At 40.1% G+C, this 27,062-nt stretch overlaps 1 protein-coding gene across 1 annotated transcript in view; it reads left to right on the forward strand.

Annotated features, from left to right (window-relative positions):
* CCDC85A (coiled-coil domain containing 85A) overlaps window positions 1-27,062 on the forward strand; it is a 497,589-nt gene that overhangs the window by 201,588 nt on the left and 268,939 nt on the right. The window lies entirely within an intron of this gene.

Consider the following 27,062-nt stretch of genomic DNA (forward strand, 5'->3'; position numbering starts at 1 on the left):
TAGAGGCTTGGCCAAAGTAAGGTAGACTGAAACCCGACCATCATTGAATAAGACACGGAGGTTGAAATGTCAGGACTGGGCAAAGAAATATCTGAAGAGTGAAGACATATTTTTCAAAGGCTTTATGGACTGATGAATTGAGAGTGACTCTTGATGGATCAGTTGGATGGGCCTGTGTCTGGATCAGTAACAGGTAGGGACTTCCTCTTCGGCTCACACACCATTAAGATGTAGGTGGAGTACTGCCATAGGCTGCCAGTATTATTACTATTTGGACTTTTTCAAGTCGAAGATGGTCTCAAAATCAATTCTCAAATCTACTGCTAGCTTTTAGGAGTTACTTTCTTTAAGCTACAGTATAAGAAAAACTATACATCTTTCAAGAAAACCATTATTTTTATTAAGGACAATGCTCCATTGCATGAATTGAAGTACTACATTGATTGGTGGCCAGTAAAGGACTTAAAGCTGAATGAAATAATGATGACATGGCCTCTTCCTTACCTGACCTAAACCCAAATGAGAATGTGTGGATCATTCTTAAATAGGAGATTTATGGTAAAGAAACACAGTACACCTCTCTGAACAGTGTCTTGGAGGCTGTGGTTGGTGCTGCTCAAAAACTTGATCAACAGACTAAGAAAATGATAGTCTCTGTGGATGGATGATTTATGATTGTTATTGAAGAGAAGAATGTTAACTGGTTTTTTTTTTTTTTTAAGTGTCACAAATAAATTTTTGCACATTTTGAGATGTTTGGTTAATATTCTCACTTTAACAGATGAAAATAAACTATTGAAATGGGAACATTTATGTTTTTTTCATGTTTCATTAATAATTCTGCACGCTAATAGTTGCCCAATAATTCTGCACACATTATAGGAAGACAAAACCTCACTTTATTTTTCATTAATATTCAGGTTTCATGTTTATTAACCTTTTGGATTGACCGACAGCACTTTAGTTGTTGAATAATAAAATTAATCATTGAAAATATAAATTGCCTATAAACTAGGCACATAGTGTACACATGAAGCTTTCATCAACTTGATGACTGCCATGATAAGTTAATCATTGTAGCGCTACTTGGCAATCCTTGTTTTTGGCATACTAAGGTAATTTACAGTAATTTTGAATGGGTGAAATTCTTTCAGTTGGTGGCTTCTATATTTACATCCTTAGAATGGGGAGCTAACAGAGGTAAGAAAATTTTATGCCACTTTGGGTCATGATGGCTCAGTTTATTTTGTTCCATTTGTACCATTTAATTATCAAAGAAAATGTAGACACCTCCAAAATAAGCAGAATGAAGCAACTGGAGGCAAAATAGCACAAAGTTTTTCACGTGAATCCCTGATGAAGGCTTTAGCCTAAACGCACGTTGGGGGCTGATGCCATTCTGGCAGGAGAAACATATGGATGAATATGATTACTTTTTACATTGAATATTTTTTCCAATTATGCAGTTTCCTTTACTGACTTCAGTCTCACACCTCTGCCATCTCTCTCCCATTGGATATTTACCTTCATATGTGGTTTACACACTACCATCTTGTATTTATCATCATCTCCTCCTGCTGTGTTGGTCACCCTCTAGCGTTTCCCCTATTTTAAACATCTTATCTTTTATATATTATGTCTATTTATTTCAATAAAGTCACATGTAGTACCTTTATTGGCTGTACACGATTTTTATAGGTTTTTTAATAAGATTCTATATGAAGGGGAGGGGAAGTATAAGGGAGGGGCTAGAAGCAGAGCTCCTTCTACCTCTCCTTTTACATATAATCTTATTAGTAGTAATTGTCATCTCCTAGCTAAGTAATGTAACAATCTGTCTTCACTGAATACAGATTTTACCCGTAAATTGAGAAATTAGAGGATGAAAGATCAGTCCAGGAGAAAAAAAAAAGCAGCTTTCTCTGATAACATATATCACAAAGTTGCTTATTTTCATGTGATTGATGAAATAAAAATTATAGTGACAGTTACACTTTTAAGTGCTTGGTTAATATAAAGCCCACATAATATTTAAATCCAATTCCCGAATGTAATCATGATACACCACTCTGGTGACTCTGGATGCTTTTAGTTACATTTCCACCCATACAGATGCCCTAAAAAAGAGGCTCTCAGCTATTTGGTACCTCTTAAACCTTCCTTGACAAACAAAATATACAGGCTACTTTGTCCAATCCAAGTCACAGGTGCCAAACCACTAGGGATGGCCTTGACTTGATCATATCAGTTATACTAATGCATGACCCATTTCAAGATAAAAGACATATCAATATCAAACTCAGTGATACATTTTCATGAGTTTACACTTTAAAAAGGCTTATAATGGTTCTTTAATCTCTCTTCAGTCCGCTTTTATATCTGTTCAGTATAAACCAGACAGGACTAAATAGCTCTAATAGAGAATCCAATAAACACAATTCTAGCACTTATCTCTTAATTAAAAGTTCTTTAGAAAAATTACTCCTGGAATAAAGAAGATGGAAAAGCGGCTGAGCTTACAAAGAAAATAAAGCACAAGCTCCACATAAATACAAAGCAGACTGATAAGTTAACTTTTGTTCCATAAGTATCCCTACTATTCATTCAAGGCAAATATCTCCACATACAAAATTGTCTTCTGAGATTCCTCAAGAACATAAGTAACAAGTTGTTATGCAGCTAATTATTATTATTACTACATTTTCCACTTTTTTACATTATCAGTTGGCAATAGTTCAGCATGTTCAACTCTCTATTAAGTTACACTAATTGTGCTTATATATGGAAGATAATAAATGTAGATATGGGAAACAGAGCACACAATAGGGTGATATCCTATGGAGGGAAAGAAGGAGAGTGCTGGTTACACTCACATGGTGGAGCTGTGACAGGCACAATTCCTATGTAGGCATGAAGAAAAGAAAGCTGCTGCTGCCCTGTGGTGGGTAAATAAATCCTCCAGGAGATATTGAATCCAGTTGGATGAAACACGTAGGTGGGCTGTGCTGCTGGAGTAAATCAATTCTGAAATTATGATGAGAAAGACGGTAAGATAGCCATGGTGGTGTAAAGTTTACCTCCTCACACTGGTGTCAGCTGATGGGACTACTGCTCCCATCAGCCAATGCTTGCTGCCACTAATAAGAGCGAGAGCAGGCGGCGGCTGATGTGAGTATTCATTAGCTGGCACCCGTGCTGTACATAAATAATTTTAAAAAAACGCATGGGCTCCCTTGTATTTTTGATGACCAGTAAAGCAAAATGCACAGCTGGGGGCTGCAAAACTCAGATTTCATCTTCATCAAGGCATGTTATCAAGAATAGAGTGGTCCCCTTACTGTTTTTTTATTTAAATAATTAAACAATCGGGGTAGGGTCCCCCCTCCATTTTTGACAACCATCCTTCCTAAAGCAGACAACTGGGGTCCAGTATTCTCAGGCTAGAAAGGGGTCATGGATATTGCCCAGCCTAAAAATAGCAGCCCACAGTTGCCCAGAAAAGGTCCATCTATTAGATTTTTGGCATTTTACCCGGCTCTTCCCACTTCCCTGTAGCAGTGGCAAGTGGGGTTCTTATTTGTGGGGTTGATGTCACTTTGCCTTGTCCGGTGACATCAAGCCCATGGCTTAGTAATGGAGAGGCTTTTATAAGACACCTATCCATTACTAATCTTATAGTTATATGGTAAATGAACACACAGCAAGAATAAAGTCTTTTATTAGAAGTAAAACAAAACACACTTTTTCATTTTTAATTAAAAATAAAAAGCACAGTTATACTCACATAACACCTAATTCCACAAAAGCCCTCATCTTCTGTGATAAAACAAAAATAAAAAGCAACAATATCCCTCACCTGTCCATCAATCTATCCCACGCTGTAATCGATGTCTGGAGGATGAACAGTTTTCAACCTGGACGGTGCCAAGATACAACCTCCCAGGCTGAGAACCACTGGGGATTGAGCTGCTCGCAGCATCAGTGACTATCGGTGACGTCATCAAGGTTACCGCAGGTCACTCAGGCTGTGTTCCCAGCCAGGATGAACTGCGGTGATCTCCTTATTGTGAGATCACCGCTAGCAAAGTATGAAAAAGTATCCATGTGCTTAGGCGAGTTTATTGCCGTTCAAATTCACTGCTGTGAAATTCTCCTGGAGAACTCGCCTCTGCACCATGAGACTTTTTCTCTCTGTGCTAGCAGTATTCTCACCATAGGGATGCCACCGCAGTTCATTTGCCCGGTTGGGAACGCAGGCTCAGTGACCTGCGGTAACCTCGATAATGTTACTGCTAGTCACTAACGCTTCACTCGCAGCAGCTCATTCATCAGTGGTTTCAGCCTTGACAGTCGCATCTTTGCATCGTTTATCTCCCAGACATAGATTGCGATGTGGGAGTAAAACCAGAGGTAAACTTTATAACTCCGATTATAGCTGCAGGCTCGCACTGTTTTATGACAGCATGAGTACTGCGGCTGTCTGACCGGCGGTGATGATTTTACCACAAATCAGAAGCAGTGTTTGCCACGCTGTCATGCACATGACAGCGTGACATGCACCCAGTGTTCGGAGGGCCGAACCTGAACAGTAACATGGACTTCCTGATGCAGTTCCCGCCTGAACAGTAGTTGTTCGGTACAGACGCCGAACTTTACTGTTTGGGTTCACCCATCTCTATTCACAACTCGCTACAACACCATACCGGCATCTTTATCAAGTAAAATACAATTTTTTTCACTTGAAAAAGATGCCGGGACAGCGTTGAAATGTGCTGTGAATGAAAAACTTTATTCTCCATCATCATTTGTGAAGAATAGATTTACTCCAGCAGGGCAGCAGCCCACCTATGTCTTCATCCAACTGGATTCCATATATTGAAGATAGTAAAGATAAAAAGGTATCTTCTTAAAGAAAATTTTGATTGGTTGATATTGGCAGCTGCTACAATTTTTTACCTCTAGTAGTTTCTGTACAGATGCAGCATTTTTTAAATTGACACCCAAGAAAGATATCATGATGCACAAAGTTAAGACTCAACTTTTAATAAAACAAAAAGACAATCGACATTTTTAGATTCCTATTAAAGGGAACCTGTCAGCAGGTTTTTGTTACATTATCTCAGAGCAGCATGATGTAGAAGCTGAGAGCCTGATTATAGCAATGTGTAACTTACTAGTTTGTGTGTTGCTGTTTCAATAAAATCTGTGTTTTGTCAGCAAGAGATAATCACTCGTAGTCAACTGCTGTTGGATCACCCCCAGGGCAAGTAGGGTTCAATTACTTGGTACCAGGCCGGTGTCTTAAAGGGAAAGTGTCGAGGTGGCGGTGACCCGGTCTGTGGCCCTGGGTATCCAATCTAAAATAGGTGGAATTGAATAAAGTTTATATGTAGGTAGTTCGTGACGCCACCGGTGGTATCTGGTCAGAGACCAGAGCTGCAGTGCAGATCCTCTGGGACAGATGGTGTGGTGCAGCAGAGATGTAATAGCTCTCCACAGACAGAGCTGTAGTCCCAGGGCAGTAGAAGTAGTTGTTGAGGTAGATGGTGTAGTGTTAGGACACAGAGCTGTAGCAGTGCTAAGTAAGTTGGTGAAGGAAGGAGGCAATGACACAGCTGAATGCAGATCTGATACTTTACTCACGTTTCTGGCACAGACAGATGCCCGCTTCAGTGCTATGTCCTCCAGGTCAGGGGCTCAGCCAACTCCCAGGCAGATTAATTAACCCTTCCAGCACTCCCTTCCAATTGTGCCTTTTCTGAACGTCTCCTTTCTAGCGCTAATCTGAAGTACTTGTAGTTATGAATTACACTCAAGTTCCTCTTTCTCCACTGTTCCTTAGAACTCAACTCACATGACAGGTAGCTGTAGCCTACTTCGGGGACTCCATACCATCATGTCCCGGCTCACACATGTTGCTGCTGTGTCTTCAAGTCTTAGGTGGGAGTAAAATGGTCACAACTTCTATTCCTCCACTTTCTGCTGTAGGATCATTAGTATCACACACAGCCTCGGATATCAGCGCCCGGCCTTGACGCATTAAACTTAGAGAAGGGCTCCGCTCTAGCCCTAGTCCCCAGTCTCTCTCCTCCTCACTTTCCGTTCTTATCTATCTTCCTTCTGAACAACTGATCCTTCTTTATTTCTCTTTCCTTGCTAGCAGCTCCAGCTCATAGGAGGCTGCCGCATTTACGTCCTTTCCCTCCTTCCCCCAGTGGGGGAACTGTCTTTCTCCCCCTCTATGGAGATTCTGACCTATCTTCCTGTCAGCTTTCCCCTCTTAGTGTCATTTAAGCTCCACCCACCACCCTTCATGAACCAAAGCAGCTGCCATAAAGAGTGCTCTGCTGTTCTAAGGTGTCTGTGCTGGATGTAGGTGCTGGAGTCTGGTCAGGTGTTACCATCTTACCTGGAGAGTGGGATACTACACCTCAGGAGGAGGTGCAGTACCTCTGTGGCGACTGAACCCTCAGGGGCGCCATAATGTGTGTAACCATCCCTCAAGCACAGATTAGCAGCATTCTGTCAATGTACAATGTACACAGAAAGCTACCAATCAGTGTTGTGGGCGGGGTTATAGAGAGCTCAGCATTTGAGCACTGCTAGATCTGCAGCTGAGAAAATAGTAATTGTAACAAAATGACAACACATCACTGGAGCCATAGCAAAATTACATAGCAAAAACCTGTAGACAAATTCCTTTTAAAAACGTTGTCCATTAACCCAATTTAGTTACTTGTTTTGCCATAAGTGCCCAAGGGCCATGCCCCTAAAGAAAACTATATGCCTTTTCTGTCAACTTTCATATTTTGTATTTTTGCCCTTCTGCTTCACTTCCTGTCCCCTTTCATCAGCACTGCTGTCACAGACATCACTTCCTCCATATGTATTGCTTAGCAGTGATGGTGCCTTTCAACAGTTGAAAGCTGCCAATGCCGTATGCAGCAGTGTAACCCCAATCTCATTAGACCTATCCTTATACCACCAATCTCCTCTCTACAGTCTTCAGTGGATTGTGTTGTTTTATGCCTTCTTTGTATAGTAGAGGTTTAAACTGCATTCTTGGGTTGCATGGTGAACTATGTTCACAGACTATTCCTGAGCCCATGGAGCTATTTGCATGACCAAATCATTCCTGCTTTAAAAGAAATCTGTCAGCAGGATTTCAACCACCCAAAACAATTTATTATGTGCATGTAGCTCTTTCAAATACAAGTCCATAAATGAAAAATCCACATTTTGAATTTATATGAAAATTAGACTGTAGATCTGAAGTCTCCGACATTCCAGCTCTATTCACTGCTTACCACAGCATCCACCTGCTTTTACTGACAGTTCCTGACAGTTCCTTTACCTGAAATCATGTAGCACAGAGGCTGTAGTTAATCAGAGTGATATGCCGTTGGGTGGAGAATAGAGCTGGTGTGACAGATGCTGCAGATCTACTATAGCCATTGCCATATGCATATCAATACAAACTCATTTCTCAGTTATGGAGGAATAGACAGGTCATGTAAAGGAATGGACTTTTCCTTAAAATAGCTATCATATAAATAGTTTAAGGTCTGAAATCCTGCTGTAAAATTTATTTTTAATGCAATGCAACCTGAGAGCACAAAGGTCAAGAGCATCCAATATCAACAGTCGGCCTTGTCCCTTCTGCACATGGATTTCTCCAAAACAGATTTTTTTAAAAAATTTACTATGCTTTTCTTATATAGCGACAACATATTCCGCATTGTTTCAAAGACATTATCATCACTGTCACCATGGGGGCTCACAACCTAAATTCCCTATCAGTATCCTTGCAGATGTTGTCCTCGGTGGGATTTGAACCCAAGACCCCAGCACTGCAAAGCAACAGTGCTAACTACAGAGCCACCGTGCTAACCAATGAGCCACTGTGCTTATGTACAGTGCTAACCACTGAGCCACCATGCTCGTATACAGTGCTAACCACTGAGCCACCATGCTCATATACTGTGCTAACCACTGAGCCACTGTGCTCATATACAGTGCTAACCACTGAGCCACCATGCTCATATACAGTGCTAACCACTGAGCCACCATGCTCATATACAGTGCTAACCACTGAGCCACCATGCTCATATACAGTGCTAACCACTGAGCCACCATGCTCATATACAGTGCTAACCACTGAGCCACCATGCTCATATACTGTGCTAACCACTGAGCCACTGTGCTCATATACAGTGCTAACCACTGAGCCACCGTGCTGCAAACCTTTGATGATGTCATGAACTGTAGATGGAAATTTAATTAAAGTCTTTACATTTTTAAGCAGTGTCCCAACTTTTCAGAATCAGGGTTGTATATATCTTAAATTACTGTAAATACACTTTATATATAATTGTAGAATAATATATATATATTAATTTACATATTGTATTTATTTATTTACCATTACATATATAAAAACACATTCTACAGTTCTGTACTGAGCTGTCATCAGTCTCCTAGATGAAGAGTGCTAAACTTGGCAACACAAAGAATAAAAATTGAATTGGTTGAGTCGTATACTTTACCGGACAATATGGCATTTTCAGTGATACCATTTTTTTCATACCGATTTCTGACCACTTTTAATTCCATTTTTTTTGGTTGTACATATACTGTAATGAAATCTTTTTGGCACGTTTTTATTTTTTAGTGGCAAAATATTTTCCCCTTCTTTTAGTTGAAAAAAAATGGTTGCTACACTTTTAACCTTTCCAACATCCTAACGAAAAAAGGGCATTTGAAAACTGATACTGATGTAAAGTAATAGGGAAATGTATTATTTTTCTTTTGTGTCCTTCAGCTATCTAGTTTAAGGGTACCGTTACACCTAGCGATGCACCAGCGATCCCGACCAGCGATATGACGCAGTCAGGATCGCTGGTGCATCGCTAGGTGGTCGTTAGTGAGCTGCCACACAGGCAGATCTCACTAGCGACATCGCTGGGGACAGGGGTCGCTACTTACCTGTCAGACGCGGCGATCCTGCGTCCTCCCACCCGGCTCCACGCGTCGCTCGTCGGCGCCGCAGGAAGCGGCCGACGAGGAATGGTCCAGCAGCTTCTCGCGCGATCAGTGATAACCAGCGGGGGAGCCGGTCGGAGGTAAGTATCACATGCAGCAATATCGCTAGCAATATCGCTGTAACGTCTCAAAATCGGTGACTTTACAGCGATATTGCTAGCGATATCACAGTGTGTAATGGGGGCTTTAGACTATAACCACGTAAAGTTTGCAAATTGCTGATCTTTTTAAATGTTCGCCATATCATATATTTTCACAAACAAATGCAAAATATATTGATCTAAAATTTACCAGTAATATAAAGTGAATTTTGTTACAAAAAAAAAAAACATTCTCAGAATCAGTGGGAGTGGGGTATTTTGAAACATTCCAGAAATTGGGCTTTGTCATTAAGGGGAAAACTGAGTCATATTATTTATCCAAAATGAGTGCAATGTGTGATAGACTGTGAAGCTGTGAGTGAGGGAAGCTGCTTTCACACACAGACTGACTTCCCAGGCAGAAGATAAACATTTATTATTACGATGTTTACCTTCTTGATCTCTGTATACAAAGCTCTGAGCTAGCGCTATATAGATTTGGAAGCACTTACCCTACTTTCATTTCCGAACATAGTGAATATGTGATCACTTGGTGGAAAAAGGGAGCAGGGACCCCTAATTCCTAGGAAACCCAGACAGATCTGCTGTGCACCCAGGAGGCTGAAATTTCACTGCAGCTGGGGCTAAAATACCAGCTCCAGACACATGAGACATCCTAAAATAAAATATATTGATCTGTTAACCTTCTCACCCGCAAAATTCACTTAAGCTCTCATAAGGGCACAGTGTATGAAATAAATATGAAATAGATAAATAAAAATTGCAAAAACAAAATAGAAAGAAAGCGTAAGTAAAAAAAAAAAAGAGAAACTCCCAGTCTACATTGCTGTTTCTAGCCCCACTACCATTAAAAAATATGTCCAATATATAAACATAAAAACTGTTTAAAGGGGAACCCAATTTTAAATGATTGTAATGGTCCTTTGTGACTGCCAATAAAAACTATAAGATTAAAAAATAAAAAAAATAGACAAATAGTTTTTTTCTTTACATTTTACCCCATGTACGGCATAAAAGCTGTAAAAAAAAAAAAAACATAACTATTAAGCCCTTTGTGACGCGAAAAAAAGGCAAAAACTATTTGAATAGTCAAATAAAAAAAAATAGAGAGAGCAATTAGAAGCTCATGTATGATAAAATGTGAAATTTTTCCTGGCCGGGAAGGGGGGATAATGACCAAGTCATGAACTGGTTAAAGGGAATAGCACGATTTCTTGCTGTGCAAATTGTATCACCGCATACATTCTAACATTAACATTAAGTCATAATATTTTAATTTAAAAATCTATACATTTTGAAGTTGTATTGCAAAAAATAGTTATATCCATTGTTTGCATAATTAATTAATAAGGAACTTTATATCCTTTTCTTACAACATAAATGAGCCGTTTTACTTCTTTTAGCTTTAGTTGCTACCCAGTGCTATAATTACGCAAGTTATGTAGGTCACCTAATTGATATCAACACGCCAAAACTTCAGACAGTGTTTTTTTATTTCATCTGGGAAGAAAATCTGATAACTGAAATCAAAAACGTTATAGACGTATTGAAAGCTGCCGCAGAATGTGTTATCGTCTTTAATTAGACATCATTATCCGCATGTTTTCTAACAATACAAATAAATCCAGCCTATTTTTAGAAATGCACCCTGCACCGGGAATGTCACTCGAATTGAAGCTTCTTTGTAGTCTTGAACAAAGATGGGCGCTATATGTTTTGCCAAATAAATGGAAAACTAGATGAGTAAAATAATTTTTCCCAAATACACAACCTTAATCAATAAATTGTGAACCACTGACCATTGTCCTTTCATAAAGTACACATTGTAAATGAACCATATGGTTTCTATGGCAACTACTGTCTATTTTTCCCTTGACACACATTTTTGTACGTCAGTAAATATTTGTCAGATTTCTTAGTTATTTATGTTGTCTTAGTTATGTGTCAGAGGTCAGGTTCAGCCTAAAGTATTACTTCCAGAGAAAAATGATTGCAGGGCTCGTAGACTCTTATACACAGCATACTTACTAGAAATGAGCAAATACATATAAAGGAAATTGAATTTGCCTCTTGTTTTCCTCAAGATTTGTATTCATCGAGATCCATGCCTCTTCATAAATCATGTTTGTTTGAAAAGTGGAATTCTGCTTGCCATAAGTCTTACTCCAGTCATGGACTGGAGTAAAGCATTTAGCATAACGCATGTAAAAGGTCATCATAAATTTGATGAGTGGGCATCACCACGCCTCGTCGTGCCCCTGTTCCACCTCAGCTTGACAATTTTGGCCAGAGTTGGGCAAAACTGTTGTGAAAACCACCAACTTCGCATTGCACAAAGATTTTTTTTAACTTTTCAAAGCACTTTATGTACCGTATATACTCAAGTATAAGCCGACCCGAGTATAAGCCGACCCCCCTAATTTTGCCACAAAAAACTGGGAAAACTTATTGACTCGAGTATAAGCCTAGGGTGGGAAATGCTCCATAGATTATTCCCCCATATGGTGTCCCCAGAAGAAGCTCCATAGATTATTCCCCCATATGAAGCTCCTTAGATTATTCCCCCATATGAAGCTCCTTAGATTATTCGCCCATATGAAGCTCCTTAGATTATTCCCCCATAAGAAGCTCCTTAGATTATTCCCCCATGTGCTGCCGCTGCTGCATGTAAAAATAAAAAAAATTACATACTCACCTCTCCGTCGCTGGGTGTCAGATACTCACCTGTCCTGCGTCCATGGCTGCTCACCGCTATCTGCCACGTCATCTGTCAGTGATGTTCAGACTGCAGGGGGCGTGGCGCGCACTAATCACGTCACCGCGCCCTCTGCTGTCTGAAGTCAGTGACCGATGACAGACAGCAGCAAGCAGCCATGGACACACGACAGGTGAATATCGCTATACTTACCCGTCCTGACGCTGTCTCTTGAGCCCCCAGCTTCTCCGCGCTCTCTCTTCCTGCTGTGTTCAGCGGTCACGTGATACCGCTCATTAAAACTCATGAATATGCGCATATTCATGACTTTTAATGAGCGGTACCACATGACCACTGAAGGCAGGAAGGGAGATTGCGGAGAAGCTGGGGGCTCAAGAGACAGCGTCAGGACGGGTAAGTATGACCTGACACCCCCGCCCCCCCTCCCCCTCCGACCCCCCGGTGTATATGACTCGAATATAAGCCGAGAGGGGGACTTTCAGCCCAAAAAAATGGGCTGAAAATCTCGGCTTATATTCGAGTATATACGGTAATTAGTTTGATGAATCAGCACCACAGTCTTAAGACGGGGTTAAACGAGCATGTGAAAAATGAGTCATTTTTCATCCCCAAAAATGTAATAGCTTTTCATCTGTATGGTCCTTTGAGTGTCAACTGTATGTTAACAATTTAAAATGTGCATGATCAAATTGAGTTTCCTAGTTTAATAATGACAATGTATTCATAAAAGCCAGATGCAATAAAGATGATCTGTATGGGATCCAATATTTTTCAAACCCATAGACTTGAATGGACAAGTCTCATACAAAATACGGAAAAGAAAGTTTCATGTCGCTTTTTTTGTCAAACAGACACTCATGTGAAAAAACTGATATCTGAACAGCCCTATTAAATAACATTGGTCAGTGTCCTGTCTGATTCCAACTCTGGCAGTACATCTCATACAATATGCTCATCTTAGCAAGTGCTAAAGCTTAGCAAATTTATATTCCTAATTCAATAACAAAAGGTTGCTATAGTTGTTGGCAATGTCATGGTGTAGATGCAGTAGAGCTTCAGTCTGGTCCCTAGTGGTTGTTTCTATAGGCTTGTTTACTCACAATATACTTGTAACTTCTATCTTCTCTGTCACAATCTAGTAAGAAAAAAAAAAGAAACTGCCTGTTTGAATTGGTTCAGAGGCTGCTGTAATCACAGGACTTTACTAGTTTTTGAATTGGTGCAGAGGCTGCTGTGGTCACAGAAGTTTACTAGTTTTTGAATTGGTGCAGAGGCTGCTGTGATCACAAGACTTTACTCATTTTTGAATTGGTGCAGAGGCTGCTGAGATCACAGGACTTTACTAGTTTTTGAATTGTCGCAGAGGCTGCTGTGATCACAGGACTTTACTAGTCAGTTAGTTTGCATTACAGACTGTTTGTAATCCCTTTATAGTTGGGTTCATTTATCTCTCTTATCCTTTCATTACATTGTACAATTAAGAATGTATTGTAGTTTGAGTCAGCATAGTTCATGCACCACATTTCCTCTAAGAAAGCACAATTTGTAGGATGGTATACAGTGTATCACAGTGTTTTTCATTTACGGTATAAATGTTACCTAACGCATGTTGAAAAACACTATAATTAGTTCCTATGGCAAAAGTTTATTAAATTTATCTAAATTGTATACCCTCATAGAAATACATTTCCTCCAGTTTTGTACCCTTATTCACAGAATATGAGGCTTTATTCAGGGCAATTAAGATTAGGAAATTATGCAACATAAAACTTTACTAAAAAAGGAATAACACAGCCCAAATTAAAATATTAGAAAATCTGCAAAAATAGGGGACTAACCTAAAGAAAAATGTCAACCCCAATTTATGACACATTACTGAATGAAACACATATTGGTAATTTTTTGCATTATGCTAAATATCTGGAAAATGTTACAATCCCAGATCAGGAAAGACTCTCTCTGTATGTTTTTCCCATAGTTAATGTATACAATAGCAAATTATATTGTGGTACTGTGTTAGCCAGAAAAATCGATATAAATACTTTTATGCCCAACGATGATAAAAGTGTTCTCAGAGTGATACCTTTATTCTCTAACCAGAAAATAATATATATATTTGCAAGCTTTTGGAGCATTTATAATCCTGCCTGAAGAAGGAGCCTCTGTCCTCCGAAAGCTTGCAAATATATATTATTTCCTGGTTATACAATAAAGGTATCACTCCGAGAATACTTTTATCATCATTAGGCATAAAAGTATTTACAAGTATTTAGTATAGCCAATAGTAGCTATAAAACTGTCACGTATGAGTCTGTATTGCCGGTAGAAAATAGTCTGCTATATATTTTACACTAGATCATTTTTTTACCTAGTATTGAGGTATGGATTTTACTTTTGTATTGCAAATATGTCACATATTTAAAATGTAATTTTGACAAACTGATGTTAGTCGGGAAAATGAGATGACAGCTCTGAAATATTGCTTCTCTTCAGGCAAGACAAACGCTAATGTTTTCAGTGGATGACATAACAAAAAATGATAAGAGCAATACGGCTTTTACATTCAGTTTTGACAATTTTTCTTAACTGGTTAGTGAACATTATATGCATTTTTTATGAATACGTTAGCATACTAAAAAAGTAAGAGAAATGTTATACCAAATCTTCAGCCAATTTTCTTCAAATCAATACCAGGTTACACTGACTGGGGGGGACTTGGTGCAAATCGTATCTCAGGACTCTATGCATAAGTCACGTCAGTAATAGAGGCAAAGATGGGTGAGTATAGTTAATTTTGACATTTTTAACTTCCTCAAACCTATAGCGCAATGAACTCTAATTTTGTAAAACTATTTAACAATGGGATATCGACAATGGTATTTGATGATGAAAAGTTTTTCTGGGTAGGATTCCGTCTAGCTTCCACTGCCCGACTTACTATTATTGGAAGATCTCTCCCAGTACAAAGCTCAAATGTCTCCTGAATTTTCTTTATTAGTTTGGCAAGGAATTTGTAATTAATATTAGAAATGAGCTAACCCGTGGATGTTCGGGTTCGCCGTGCATACAGCAAAAAGTCTGGTTCGGGTCCGAACTTGATTCTGAACCCAAACTCAATAGGAGTCAATGGAGACCCAAACTTCAGTGCTTTAAGGCTAGTTTCACTAGTGTTCGGAGGTGCAGCGCAGGGTTGCCGCTAAGCCCTGCCCCCAGCTGCACCCCCTCTGGTCAGTTCCTCCTCTGATCGCATGAGGATGCATGCGATCAGCGTATCCTATATTTAGCGTTGTATATGCTGATCGTGCGCTGACCATGCGCTGGTTTGATTTTGCTGGCGCTGCACCCAGTGCACAAAAGCGCACTGTGTTGCATTTTTGTGCTCTGGGCACAGTGCCAAAAGGGCGCAGCATCAGCAAAATCAGACCAGCTCATGGTCAGCGCACGATCAGCGTATCCACATCCAATGCTAAATATAGGATACGCTGATCGCATGCAGCCTCATGCGATCAGAGGAGGAATTGACAGGAAGGGGCGTGGCTGGGGGTGGGGCTTAGCGGCGGCCCTGCGCTGCGCCAACGATCGCTAGTGTGAAACTAAACTAAAATGGCTGTTAAATGGTCATAGTCAGGGCTAAGGGTCTGCAAAAGGAAGCTAAATGGGGGTAAGAGCAGGACAATTGCCCTGCAAACAAATGTGAATAGAGAAATTACTTAAAGGGGTTCTGTCACCATAGCAATCATGGTAAAATAGGAAATAAATGAATAGCACAAAAATTTTAACAGTCATAGAGACTGAGGCTGACTACTTCGAGTCCAATTAAAGATTCCACCCACAGAGCATTGGGAAGAGTACCCCCTCAGAAGCTGTTTTCAAATTTTACCCACAGAGTATGGGCACACTACCCCTACATTAGAAGCTTACAAATTTCACCCACAGAGTATGGGGCAGAGTATTCCATCAGAAGCAACTTACAAATTTCACTCACAGAGCATAGTGCAGAGTACCCCCTCAGAAGCAACTTAACAATTTCACCCACAGAGCATGAGGCAGAATACTCATACATTAGCAGCTTACAAATTTCACCCGCAGAGCAAGGAGCAGAATACCCGTACATTATCAGCTTAGAAATTTCACCCATAATGCATGGGGTACAGTTCTCCTACATTAGCAGCTGACAAATATCACCCACTGAGCCAAACTTTTATTTTCACTAGCAAACAGTAGAGCACCAACAGATGAAAAGCTCATAGTTTGATTCTGTATACAGATAGTGGTCTGCCGTGAAGCTTGCTACTACCAGTCCCATCCACTTTACCTTGGGACGCTTCTCCATTGATGTTGCCTTACGCTCCTGGTTGCCTGTAGTGTTTCCTTTGAAAAAATTATTGTTCAAAGCAGGCAACCACACGTGAATACCTCAGCTCGGGATAATGGAATTGTACTCCATGTCTAGTTTTTTGTTTGTTCAAACTGGGGCCGTGATTAATAGGGAACCCGGTGGAAAATAGTGAAGGAATTGGAGGCAATCTCAGCCATCCAATCTCAAACCACCCTCCAATGGGGGTGCAGAATACACATGTAAAATGGAAAATCAAGTTTTTGTTCCAGAAAGGCAACTTGATAAATGTGTAACATATAAAAGAAAGGCAGCAGTCAAGCAAATTAACCACTTCTCAACTGAGTCAGCAGCTGATATTGTGAGACAGAATAGCCATCCATGACAAATTAGAGGCTCTGTAATTGGAAACAGTAGTTAGCTCTTTTAATGAGCTTTAGGCCCGGCCACAAATGTAGAGTAAAATTATTTTTTTTGACACACTACTCGTACAAACAGAGCACACAGAGGCTTTTGGGCACCCCCATAGAAGCTAATAACAAATGTCACACACAGAGCATTTTTCCACATTTATTCCACAGAAGCTAATGACAAATTTCACCCAAAGAGCATGTTTCCACATTTATACCATAGAACCTTATAAGAAATTTCACTCACAGATCTTGGGGCACAGTAACCTCACAGCTCCAAAATATCTGATTCAGTAGCGTACGTTCCAAATGCCACCGATGAAAAGCTTGTGGTATGATCTTGGGTCGAGCTGGTGGTCAATAGTAAGGCTTGCTACCGGCAGTCCAGTTAAACATTTTGCCCACAGAGCAAATTTCCCCATTTCCTCCACAGAAGCTGATAACAAATTTCACACCCTGACAATGGCCCACAGTACCCCCACAGGCAGGGTTGCAGATTATACACAGCAACTTAAAAGACAGTACTTCCACATGCAGGGGGTACAGAGTACAGACAGTGGCTTAAAGGATAGTGCTCGCACAGACATGGGATTGCAGAGTACAGACAGTAGCTTTAAGGATAATACTCCCACAAGCAGGGATGTGTAGAGAACACACAGCTGCTTAACCACTTCCTGACATTGAACATATCCATATGTCATGGTCTTCTGATACTAACCCACCACTGATTTTGACAGATGACACCTGGAACTTTAATTCCCTAAATACTGCAATCGAAATCGATTGCCGTATTCAGCAGGCAAAGGAAGGGAGCCCCCTCTTCTCTCCAATCGGTGCCCCCTGTGACATTATCGCGAGGGGACGATTGATGAAATGGTGACCCATTGTCATCATGATGACATCTGGGTCACCAAAGCTAGCAAACTTGATACAACATGGTCAGAGCATGGTGTTTCAAGTTTGCCTGTCTGTGCAGCGCTGACAGTTTGTAAAACATAGCAATGCTCCTCTTTTGCTATGCTTTACAAGTGATCAGACTGCAAAAAGTGAAAGTCACATAGTGGGACAAAGTAAAAAAATAAAATAATAATAAATAAAATAAATAAAAAATTATGCTTTATCATCATACCGCCTAATAAAAAGTGGAATAAAACGCAATCAAAAAGACAAATGTAAATCAAAGTGATATAACTGAAAACATCATCTTGTCCTGCAAAAAGCAAGCTGCCACATAGCTCCATCAGCTGAAAAATAAAAATGTTGTAGCTTTCAGAACAAAAATAATTATTTTTCCTCTAAAATAGTTTTTGTGTAAAAGTGCCAAAACATAAAAAAATGTAAATTTGGTATCACTACAAGCAAACTGACATGAAGAATTAAGCTGCCTTATCAATTTTACCACGTGTGAAATGACATAAAAAATATCCTGAATTGCTGGTTTTTGTTCATTCTGCCTCCCAAAAATTGGCAAAAAAAGTCATGTTTCCGAAAATGGTACCAATACAAATGTCAAACAAAAAATGCAAAAAGCAAGCCATCACTTGATTGTGTCAGCCAAAATATGGAAAAATTGTAGCTCTCAAAATATGGCGATTAGAGTTGAGCGACTTTGGTCGGATCGGGTTTCATGAAACAAAATTGTTTCAGATGAAACTGGTCCGACTTGGGCAAAAAAAGTCGGAGTTTCGTCCAAAACCCGACCCCAATGCAAGTCAATGGGAAATAAAAGTCGGCATTGAGCGGATGACATCCATCCACTCAATGCCGACTTTTATTCCCCATTGACTTGCATTGGGGTCGGGTTTCGGACGAAACTCCGACTTTTTTTGCCCTAGTCGGACCAGTTTCATCTGAAACAAATTTTGTTTCATGAAACCCGATCCGACCAAAGTCGCTCAACTCTAATGGCGATGCATTTTTGCAAAAAAAAAAGCATCTTTTAGTGTGTGACAGCAGCCAAGCATGAAAACCTGATATAAATCTAACATCGTTGTACTCGCACCGACCCGAAGAATAAAGTTGTCTAATCACTTATACTGCAAGAACAATGGCATAAATAATAAATATAACCAATTCTTCACCTGCTGTTGATTTGTTCATTCTACCTACCAAAGATCTCAGTAAGGCTCAGTGCACACTTATCCTGTGCTCCACAGTGAGTGCTTGCACTGTTTCCATGTAAATCTCTGAAATTCGTGATTCAGATGAAACCCCTGGCATATGATGAGGCAGATGGAGGCACTGTGGATGCTGTCTATGATCCAACGGTGTCCATCTTTTAGGCGTGCATAAAAATGCGATTTGCCACAGTTTTGCGCACCTCTCAAAATAAGGTCATTGCTGGACAGAGGCCAGACAGAGTCCAGAGTGGTTCTGCTGCCTAATTATAGTAAATGGATCCTTCAGAGTTTCGTATAGATCACGTCACTCAGAGATTTAGATGGAATCCTCAAAGTAAGTGCTCAACATAGAGCAGAGGAGAAATGTGATCCCAAACATGATATAAAATGTTCCCAATAAATGCTTCAACTTAATCCATACAAAAAAGTCCCTACTCAGGTCCGTCATCTATCAATGGAAATATAGGTGTCTTCACGTTAGTGGTAGCACAAAGGCTCTGGAAAAGTAAACTAGCTCCTGCCCCCCCCAAAAGAAATTCAGCAAATTCTGCGCTCCCTCTCTTCTGAGCCCCACAGTCTGCCTAAACCGCATTTAGAGCACACATGTTTGGCATTTCTGTAGCAATAAGAGTTTGTCTAATTTACAGGTGCATGTCTCCAGAAGCATGAGCTGGGCATAATGTACTAGTCACTACAATGCACTGGTCACTACAAGGGCAGTATGCAATTTTCACTCAGCAACATCCACTGCTGCTTGTTTCTGAAAAGCACCCATGGAGTCAAAATCGTTACTACACCTGTAGATAATTTTCAAAAGAGGTATAATTTCAAAAAATGGGGTCACCTGAGTGGAGATTCTGTGCTTCTAGCACTTAGGGGCTCTTTATATGGAGTCCACAAACTATTCTGGGAAAATCCAGGAGGCAAATAGTGTTCTGTCTCTCCCGAGTCTTGCCATGTGACTAAGCAGTACTGTACAGCCATATATAGAGTATTTCTACATTCAGCAGAAATTGTGAGACACATTTTGGTGTAATTTTTACCCATTTACAAGTGTGAAAATGCAAAATCTGGGGCTAAAATAAAATTTTGGTAGTAAAAATGTAACTATTTTTTTCTTCACTGCCCAATGGTATAAAATTCTGTGACCCACCTGTGGTGTCAATATGATCACTGCACCCCTAAATAAATTCATTGTGAGGTGTAGTTTGTAGTTGTAGGTGTAGTTGTAAAATGGCATCTCTTATGAGAGGTTCTGCTATTCTGGCACTTCAGGGGCTCTGCCATTGTGTCATTGCACCCTCAAACCAGACAAGCAAAATCTTAACTCCAATATGGTGCTTCTTCCCTTCTGAGTTTTGCCCTGTTCCTCAAAAGTAGTTTTCGACCACATATGGCATATTGGCGTACTCAGGATAAATTGCACAACAAATTTGGGGTTCCATTTTCTCCTGTTACTCATGTGAAAATAAAAAAGGGGCTAAAATAGCATGTTGTGTTAAAAGTTAGATGTGTTATTTTCATGGCTCTACTTTATAAAGTTCTGTGAAGCACCTGAGGGTTCAAGGCGCTCACTACTAGTTTCCAAACTGGTGTCACTTTTTTGGGAGGGTTTCCCCTGTTTAGGCACATCAGGGTCTCTCCAATCGTGACATGATGCCTGAAGATTATTCCATAAAAATCTGCATTCCAAAGTCCAAAACGTCACTCCTTCCTTTCTGAGACCTGCCATGTGCACAAACAGTAGTTTTTCATCACATATGAGGTACCCGCGCACTCAGGAGAATTTGCACAACACATTTTAGGGTCCATTTTCTTACATTGCCTTATGCAAATAAAAAAATTGGGACTGAAAACAGACTTGGGAGCTAAAGAGGTTAAAGGACAGTACTCCCATAGATATGGGGGTAGAGTACATATAGCGGATTTTAGCACAGTAATTTTTAGTTCATGTTCAATCATCCTTAATTAAGATTCATAGTGTATATGGAAAATATACAAAATAAACATCAGTTTTCTATTTGCACCTCACAATGCTAAACATACTTTATGTATTTGTTAAGAATGTAGTGAGAAAACCTCTATACTTTAGAAATTGATAACGATGCTATAGGTGAGCCAGAAGACTTGCCTTTAAATAATTTAACGTTTATCTTTCACCAATGCCAGATTTCACAATACAACATCATTAAATAGATCTCTTTGACCTGATGAAACTGTTATAATTGCTATGAAAAGCCAATTCTGAATTCCTGTATAATTATTTTTGAAAAATCTTCTGCAGGATTTAAAAAATAGCGAGTGATCACTTTGGTTCTAGCTGGAGCTATGAAATAATGTACATAGTGAATACAGTTGTGGCCAAAAGTATTATCTGTCAGATAATACTCAGTTTCTTCCTGAAAATGATTGCAAACACAAATTCTTTGGTATTAATATCTTCATTTAATTTGTCTTAAATGAAAAAGCACAAAAGAGAATGAAGCAAAAAGCAAAACATTGATCATTTCACACAAAACTCCAAAAATGGGCCAGACAAAAGTATTGGCACCCTCAGCCTAATACTTGGTTGCACAACCTTTAGCCAAAATAACTGCGACCAACCGCTTCCAGGAACCATCAATGAGTTTCTTATAATGCTCTGCTGGAATTTTAGACCATTCTTCTTTGGCAAACTGCTCCAGGTCCCTGATGTTTGAAGGGTGCCTTCTCCAAACTGCCATTTTTAGATCTCTCCACAGGTGTTCTATAGGATTCAGGTCTGGACTCATTGCTGGCCACCTTAGAAGTCTCCAGTGCTTTCTCTCAAACCATTTTCTAGTGCTTTTTGAAGTGTGTTTTGGGTCATTGTCCTGCTGGAAGAACCATGACCTCTGAGGGAGACCAAGCTTTCTCACACTGGGCCCTACATTATGCTGCAAAATTTGTTGGTAGTCTTCAGACTTCATAATGCCATGCACATGGTCAAGCAGTCCAGTGCCAGAGGCAGAAAAGCAACCCCAAAACATCAGGGAATCTCCGCCTTGTTTCACTGTAGGGACCGTGTTCTTTTCTTTGAATGCCTCTTTTTTTCTCCTGTAAACTCTATGTTGATGCCTTTGCCCAAAAACCTCTACTTTTGTCTCATCTGACCAGAGAACATTTTTCCAAAACGTTTTAGGCTTTTTCAGGTAAGTTTTGGCAAACTCCAGCCTGGCTTTTTTATGTCTCGGGGTAAGAAGTGGGGTCTTCCTGGGTCTCCTACCATACAGTCCCTTTTCATTCAGACGCCGACGGATAGTACGGGTTGACACTGTTGTACCCTTGGACTGCAGGGCAGCTTGAACTTGTTTGGATGTTAGTGGAGGTTCTTTATCCAACATCCGCACAATCTTGCGTTGAAATCTCTTGTCAATTTTTCTTTTCCGTCCACATCTAGGGAGGTTAGCCACAGTGCCATGGCCTTTAAACTTCTTGATGATACTGCGCACGGTAGACACAGGAACATTCAGGTCTTTGGAGATGGACTTGTAGCCTTGAGATTGCTCATGCTTCTCACAATTTGGTTTCTCAAGTCCTCAGACAGTTCTTTGGTCTTCTTTCTTTTCTCCATGCTCAATGTGGTACACACAAGGACACAGGACAGAGGTTGAGTCAACTTTAATCCATGTCAACTGGCTGCAAGTGTGATTTAGTTATTGCCAACACATGTTAGGTGCCACAGGTAAGTTACAGGTGCTGTTAATTACGCAAATTAGAGAAGCATCACATGATTTTTCGAACAGTGCCAATACTTTTGTCCACCCTCTTTTATGTTTGGTGTGGAATTATATCCAATTTGGCATTAGGACAATTCTTTTTGTGTTTTTTCATTTAAGACAAATTAAATGAAGATAATAATACCAAAGAATTTGTGTTTGCAATCATTTTCAGGAAGAAACTGAGTATTATCTGACAGAATTGCAGGAGTGTCAATACTTTTGGCCACAACTGTAAATGGGAACTGCACTTTTCAACAATTTTTTAATAAATCAATAGTAATATACTAAAATAAGAATCTTTGCAATATGCAGTACGAGGTAAAGTATCAATTAGCTCATCTACATGGTGTAATTTCACTATGGGGGTAATGTAATGATCCAAAATTCAAGCCAGCTCTTGATTTCTTCATGAAAAGCAAAACGTTTTTAACCTTATAAAACTATCCATACTTCAGTGGCTCCATAAATGGAATAAATAAGTATTGAATTTTATTCAAGAAAATCATTAATGGCTTGAGATTTGGATCAATCTTTACAATATATCTTAATAGAGAAGTGTGCTTCCTCACTTATAAGACACTTCTTCCTCTTAACCCTGTGTCATGATACCAGTGCTGGTTGACCGGCACTTCTGGGGTTAATGGTTTGATCTCAGTGCAGACTCTTACCTGCACACCTGGGACTTATTATGTTGGCCTCTCATTGGTTCTGGGAAAGCTTCTTATTGCCCAAGGAAGCTCCCATCCCCCGTCAGTTATACTTTCGCCCTTGGCATTGTGTGGTGACGCCTGAGTGTGTTTGTGCTGTGTTCTGGTTGCTTGATACTCTGTGTACGACTCAGTCTGTTCTCTGGATATTGCTTGTTGGATTCTGCTTGGTACCTTCTATGTCTGTTTGGTTTTGACCCCTGCTTGACCCCGACTATCCATTCTGTCTCATACCTGGTACTTTACTGCTATCTCTGTGTATGACCTCTGTTTTGCCTGACTCTGAGTATTTCTGTATAGTGTCCTGCCATCTCTGAAAGCAGGATGCTAGGCCCTGCCCCCTTGCAGTCACATGACCGTAGGTCCTTCACTGCTTGCTAAACTTCAGCGTCCACAGGTCCTGTGTATCTGTACTTTCCGGCTGTACCTGACCCTGGGCCCCCCTACAGTGCGGGTGAGTCCCTGCTCAGCGGAGGCTGCACGCCGGTGCTGGCAGGATTCTGACACCCTGCTTTCAAAACTCAACATTCACACTGAAAAATAGCTAAAATCTATCTTGCTCAGACAAGATGAACTCCCAGTTTAGTGTGATGGTACATGACACAGTCCATTATATTCCAAGGAAAGGGAACGGGGGAGGAGGATAGAGGAACAGAGTGAGGAAACAGGTGGAGGGAGATACAGCAAGATCATTCTGAATGTGCTTTTTATTAACTCTATATTTTTATGCTATAACACAAAGTAGTTTGCACAATATATTTATCCATTATTAGCAAGCAGTTTTCAAGTGCAAGCGATAATCCCTTCCACACTACCTCCCATACATATGACACAGTCCATTATATTCCATGGAAAGGGAACGGGGGAGGAGGATAGAGGAACAGAGTGAGGAAACAGGTGGAGGGAGATACAGCAAGATCATTCTGAATGTGCTTTTTATTAACTCTATATTTTTATGCTATAACACAAAGTAGTTTGCACAATATATTTATCCATTATTAGCAAGCAGTTTTCAAGTGCAAGCGATAATCCCTTCCACACTACCTCCCATACATAAATAACTACACCCCAATACCCACCATCGAGAGAGACAGTAGAGTGAGAAAAAAAGCACACATCATGTACAATATATATGTGTATACATTTATGTATTTTCAAATGTATATTTATATATATATATATATACGCACATTCGTAAATACATAAATGTATATATAAACAGTATTCACAAATATAGATTTAAGAGAATATATATTTTGTAGTCATTTGGGACCTTTGGTTTACAAGTCTGAATATACAGTAGAAGAAGATTGAATTGGATTAATAATAAATAGGATCGGTGCTGTTACTGAGATGTGTATACAGTCATGGCCAAAAGTATTGACACCCCTGCAATTCTGTCAGATAATATTCAGTTTCTTCCTGAAAATGATTGCAAACACAAATTCTTTGGTATTATTATCTTCATTTAATTTGTCTTAAATGAAAAAACACAAAAGAGAATGAAGCAAAAAGCAAAACATTGATCATTTCACACAAAACTCCAAAAATGGGCCAGACAAAAGTATTGGCACCCTCAGCCTAATACTTGGTTGCACAACCTTTAGCCAAAATAACTGCGACCAACCGCTTCCGGTAACCATCAATGAGTTTCTTACAATGCTCTGCTGGAATTTTAGACCATTCTTCTTTGGCAAACTACTCCAGGTCCCTGATATTTGAAGGGTGCCTTCTCCAAACTGCCATTTTTAGATCTCTCCACAGGTGTTCTATGGGATTCAGGTCTGGACTCATTGCTGGCCACCTTAGAAGTCTCCAGTGCTTTCTCTCAAACCATTTTCTAGTGCTTTTTGAAGTGTGTTTTGGGTTATTGTCCTGCTGGAAGACCCATGACCTCTGAGGTAGACCCAGCTTTCTCACACTGGGCCCTAAATTATGCTGCAAAATTTGTTGGTAGTCTTCTGACTTCATAATGCCATGCACACGGTCAAGCAGTCCAGTGCCAGAGGCAGCAAAGCAACCCCAAAACATCAGGGAACCTCCACCATGTTTGACTGTAGGGACCGTGTACTTTTCTTTGAATGCCTCTTTTTTCTCCTGTAAACTCTATGTTGATGCTTTTGCCCTAAAAGCTCTACTTTTGTCTCATCTGACCAAAGAACATTCTTCCAAAATGTTTTAGGCTTTTTCAGGTAAGTTTTGGCAAACTCCAGCCTGGCTTTTTTATGTCTCGGGGTAAGAAGTGGAGTCTTCCTGGGTCTCCTACCATACAGTACCTTTTCATTCAGACGCCGACAGATAGTACGGGTTGATACTGTTGTACGCTCGGACTGCAGGGCAGCTTGAACTTGTTTGGATGTTAGTGGAGGTTCTTTATCCAACATCCGCACAATCTTGCGTTGAAATCTCTTGTCAATTTTTCTTTTCCGGCCACATCTAGGGAGGTTAGCCACAGTGCCATGGGCTTTAAGCTTCTTGATGACACTGCGCATGGTAGACACAGGAACATTCAGGTCTTTGGAGATGGACTTGTAGCCTTGAGATTGCTCATGCTTCCTCACAATTTGGTTTCTCAAGTCCTCAGACAGTTCTTTGGTCTTCTTTCTTTTCTCCATGCTCAATGTGGTACACACAAGTACACAGGACAGAGGTTGAGTCAACTTTAATCCATGTCAACTGGCTGCAAGTGTGATTTAGTTATTGCCAACACCTGTTAGGTTCCACAGGTAAGTTACAGGTGCTGTTAATTACACAAATTAGAGAAGCATCACATGATTTTTCGCACAGTGCCAATACTTTTGTCCACCCTCTTTTTTATGTTTGGTGTGGAATTATATCCAATTTGGCTTTAGGACAATTCTTTTTGTGTTTTTTCATTTAAGACAAATTAAATGAAGATAATAATACCAAAGAATTTGTGTTTGCAATCATTTTCAGGAAGACACTGAGTATTATCTGACAGAATTGCAGGGGTGTCAATACTTTTGGCCATGACTGTATTTAGAACAGTACCAATCCTATTTCTATATATAAAACTGAATGTGTGTGTGTGTATCACCAACCAATCATGAAGCATCTTTCATTTCAACAGAGCTGATCAAAAGAAGCTGAGCTATGATTGGTTGCAATGAGCAACAGTTTTCCTTGCAACCAATCACTAAGCGTCTCTCATTTCACCAGAGTTGGTTAAAAGAAGCTGAGCTGTGATTGGTTGCTATGAGCAAGTTTTCCCACTTGACAACACCTCAGCAGACACTGACATGGTGGGAGAAATCTAGCATCCCCGGGAACATAAGCTCCCAGCCATTTTCTGCCCCCCTGAAAGGAGTAGAGAGCACATGACAGAAATGAATCCCCCCTCACTGCCCATATACCCATCACACATCCTCCATCATATAGGCACATCTTCTCTCTTAAAGGGATCATTGGTATGGAAGTCAGGGCAAATCCATCCAGTGCTTTGGTTTTGACCCCAGGCCTCCCTTAAAGGGATCTCCGGTATGGAAGTTAGGACTGTTCCACTCAGCTCTGTGGTTCTGACCCCAGTTTCTCTTAAAGGGATTATTGGTATGGAATTTAGGGCAAATCCACTCTGTGCTTTGGTACTGACCCCAGGCCTTTCTTAAAGGGATCTCTGGTATGGAAGTTAGGGCAAATCCCTCAGCGCTCCGATTCTGACCCCAGGGTTCTGTTAAAGGGATCATTGGTATGCAAGTTAAAGAAGGATTTTTCCAGCGTCTCCAGGAGATAAAATAATAATTGCTTTATTGAGAATATAAAATCTTCATACCATCAGGTAAAAACGACATAAAGAGGCGTATGGAGGGGAGCAATTTCCTACGCGTTTCACCCTAAGAGGGCTTAATCAGGGTGAAACGCGTAGGAAATTG

Source organism: Dendrobates tinctorius, unplaced genomic scaffold, assembly GCF_039654945.1.
Source record: "Dendrobates tinctorius isolate UK_male_01 unplaced genomic scaffold, ASM3965494v1 ptg000050l, whole genome shotgun sequence".
Classification (NCBI taxonomy): Eukaryota; Metazoa; Chordata; class Amphibia; order Anura; family Dendrobatidae; genus Dendrobates; species Dendrobates tinctorius.